Source organism: Lactuca serriola, chromosome 4 (assembly GCF_051521515.1).
Source record: "Lactuca serriola cultivar US96UC23 chromosome 4, Lser_US96UC23_V15, whole genome shotgun sequence".
Lineage (NCBI taxonomy): Eukaryota > Viridiplantae > Streptophyta > Magnoliopsida > Asterales > Asteraceae > Lactuca > Lactuca serriola.
In genome coordinates, this window is record NC_136411.1 from 330013366 (window position 1) to 330017259 (window position 3894).

Genomic DNA, 3894 nt, shown 5'->3' on the forward strand with positions numbered 1-3894 from the left:
AAATGACAGAATCTGAGACTTCCAACATGATAGTTTTCTTTGGCATTTTTTCATAACAGGGTTCCAATTTGACACTCTTAACATTTTTGCACCGATAGGGATTTTTCTCTTGGGTTTTTTAGCCCACGAGGAAAGCCCGCTTCTTTATCCCATGTATATATATATATATATATATATATATATATATGTGTGTGTGTGTGTGTGTTACATGCCCTAATTTCATTAACACAAAAAAATTCCAGCCACCAAGAGAGTTAGAGAGAGTAAAAAGAAAAAGAGGGTTTTTTTTTCACAATTCCCGTTTTTGAAGATACACCTGCAGTTTTTGGTAATTTCTGGAGATCCAACGGTCCGTTTTCTTTGATTTTTGGACAAAAGCTTCCAAACATTGATACCTTCAGATCCAACGGTTGAATTATCGAGATCGGATCAAAAGTCTCGGGAATCGTTGCTTCTATTTGCTGTTGGGAATCAGGAACGTTTTTGGAGATATTCTTATTTTTCTTTTCTTATTGATTCTATATGCTTGATGTGATTTAGTTCCAAATATATGACGATTATTGTATGCCTTTAGTACATCTAGAAAATACTTTGTATTGCTCTAATATTTTTGATACTGGATTTGAAGGGGCTCTAGTAGTCCCGTGGTTTTACTCTTCTTTCTTGAGAGATTTTCACGCTAAAATTTTGGTGTCTTTATTGGTTGATTAGTTATTGTTTTGGGTTGATTATATTGATCATATAACTTGCATTGGGTCTGATTTGTTGCAAGTGAAAATATCATATTTGTTTGCATCCTAACAGGTTCATTCAAGGCGGGAATAGTTTAGTCAAACAAAGTATTATTTCGCATTGTTATTTACCGTTATGGATGCGTTTTTTTCACCAGATTGGTATCAAAGACTGGTTCTTGTTATTAGGTTACTTGTTTGAACAATGCAAGCTAATACAAATAGGATTGTAAATTTGAATGGTTCTAATTATCAAGTTTGGAGAGGCAAGATGGAGGACCTTCTTTATGTGAAGGATTATTATATGACTGTGTTTAATAATGAAAAACCTGAAGATAAAATAGATGTAGAGTGGAATATTTTTCTTAGAAACGTTTGTGGGTATATTCGACAATGGGTAGATGATAATGTTTTGAACCATATTAGCGTGGAGACTCATGGTTGTACTTTGTGGAATAAGCTTGAACAGTTGTATGCTCGGAAGACCGGGAACAATAAGTTGTTCTTGATTAAACAGTTGGTTGGCTTGAAGTACCATGATGGAAATTCTATTAGTGATCATTTGAATTCTTTCTAGGGAATTATTAATCAGCTTGCAGGAATGGGTATCAAGTTTGAAGATGAGTTACAAGGGTTATGGCTCCTTGGCACTTTACCAGATTCTTGGGAAATTTTTAGGACATCTTTGCCCAACTCTACACCATATGGTATTATCAACATGGAATTGGCTAAAGGCGGTGTTTTAAATGAAGAGACGAGAAGAAAGTCACAAGGTTCCTCTTCAGATTCAGATGTGTTGGTCACAGAAAGTAGGGGGAGAAGTCAAAGTAAAGGTCCGAATAACAAAGGGAAGCATCACAGTAAATCTAATGGAAAGTTTGCTGACTATGAGTGCAATCATTGTGGTAGAAAAGGGTATACAATATGCTGCTGCAGACAGTTGAAAAGGGAGAACAAGAAGGCAAATTACAACAACCAAATGAACAACCACAAGAAAGATGGTTGTGGTAATGATACTGCTGAAGTTAACACTGCTATTGAAGAGTTCTTTATTCGTTGTCATTATGATATGGTTAATCTTGCACATGATGATTCGAGTTAGGTTGTTGATAGTGGTGCTACCTGTCATGTGACATCACAAAGGGATTTTACACATCTTAGACTCTTGGTGATTTGAGAATGTTAAGATGGGTAATAATGGGTTATCAAAGATTGTTTGTGTCAGAGATATTTGTTTGAAGTTTGAGACTGGAATGGTGTTGGTTTTACACATTGTAAAACGTGTTCCATATATTAGACTTAGTTTTATCTCTGTTGGCTTCCTTGATGATGACGGTTACCATAGTACCTTTAGTGGTAGAATTCGGAAACTCACTCGTGGTTCTTTGATCGTGACAAGAGGTGAAAGAAGCTCAAAGTTATATGTGACACATCTGAAGATCTCCAAAGAATCGATCCATGCATCGATACACTATAACATGAATGGTTTGTGGCAAAAGAGACTTGGTCACATGAGTGAAAAGGAGATGTCTTTATTATTAAAGAAAAATGTGTTGACCGGTGTGCATGATGTGAATTTGAAGAGATGTTCTCATTGTTTAGGAGGTAAGCAAAATAGAGTTTCCTTTAGGAGCGATCCTCCTTCCAGGAAGGAGAATATACTTGATCTGGTACATTTCGATGTATATGGTCCCATGAAGACTAGGACACTTGGGGGTTGCTTGTATTTTGTTACATTCATCGATGACTATTCAAGGAAGGTATGGGTTTATACTTTAAAGACTAAAGATCAAGTATTGGATGTGTTTAAGTAGTTTCATGCATTGGTTGAGTGACAAACTAGGAAGAAATTGAAGTGTGTTCGGACAGAGAATGGCGGTGAATAAATTGGTCATTTCGATGCTTATTGTAGAGAGCAAGGTATTTGGCACCAAAAGACTCCTCCAAAGAAACCAAAGTTGAACGGTTTAGCAGAACGGATGAATAAAACATTGGGTGAAAGAGTTAGATGTTTTCCTTCACATGCAAGATTTCCCGATTCTTTTTGAGATAAGCTTTGAATACGGCGGTACATGTTATTAATCTTACTCTTTGTGTTCCTTTGTATTTTGATGTTCCTGACAGGGTTTGGAGTGGCAAAGATGTTTCCCATCGTCATTTAACAGTCTTTGCATGCAAGGCTTTTGTGCATATTACTAAAGATGAAATATTTAACTAAGTACACATACCTTCATTCATACTAAAATTAGTGTCACTAGGGTAGAACAAAAGTGTTGTGATTGTTGAATAGCACAAGTAGGATTAGAGACCTATAATCAGATCTGGGAATGATATAGCCTAATCAACTATATTTTTCTGAGAAGTGATTAGCATGTGCCTAAGAATATTTGTGGTGTTACAACAAGTATAAAAACTTACAAACACTACTACAATGAAAACTTTAGAATAGAACATAAATTTTATATAATACTATAGGAGTATTTTGTGTTACTATAATTACTTATTTGAGAACTAAAAAGGTCTTTACTTGTAGGTCAATAGTTGCTGAGTGGATACGCTAAGGTTATATGTGACTAGGGTGTCATAGACTTAGAATCTGTGATCTTTGATTTATTTCATGTTCCTTGTTTAGTTGTGGACTTAGAGTTAAGGTCACTTATTCGAAGGTCTATTCTATTATGTTTATATATGACTGGTATGCACTACGCAAGTATTGAAGTAATTGGTATGGATCATTCTATAATTATCTTCTGTAGTACGTCTATTAACTATTTCTTTTATCCCTATTCTCGATTAGATAACATGGTTGCATTCCATCTCCCCGACAACCCGTACTTCCCAAATCAAGGAAATGTTGTTTGGCTCGATGTCGAACCAGATGAACCTGCAATCCCCTTAGATGATGACTTCGCTGAGAACTTTTCGGAGGATTCTTACTCCGATCCCGAAGTCAATAATCTACCTCCTGTGGCTCCTGTCCTAAATCCTAACCCTCGTCCAGGATTTGAAGGCCCCAAACATCTATAGGCAACAAACTTAAATCGATGGAGTCACGAACAGGTTTAAGCCTTACCATACAACGGAGATAGAAGTTTCTACAATCTGAGCGAGGGAGGCTCAGCAGACAGAGTCCTGCCTATTCTGGTTCGCAGGATTGCTCGCA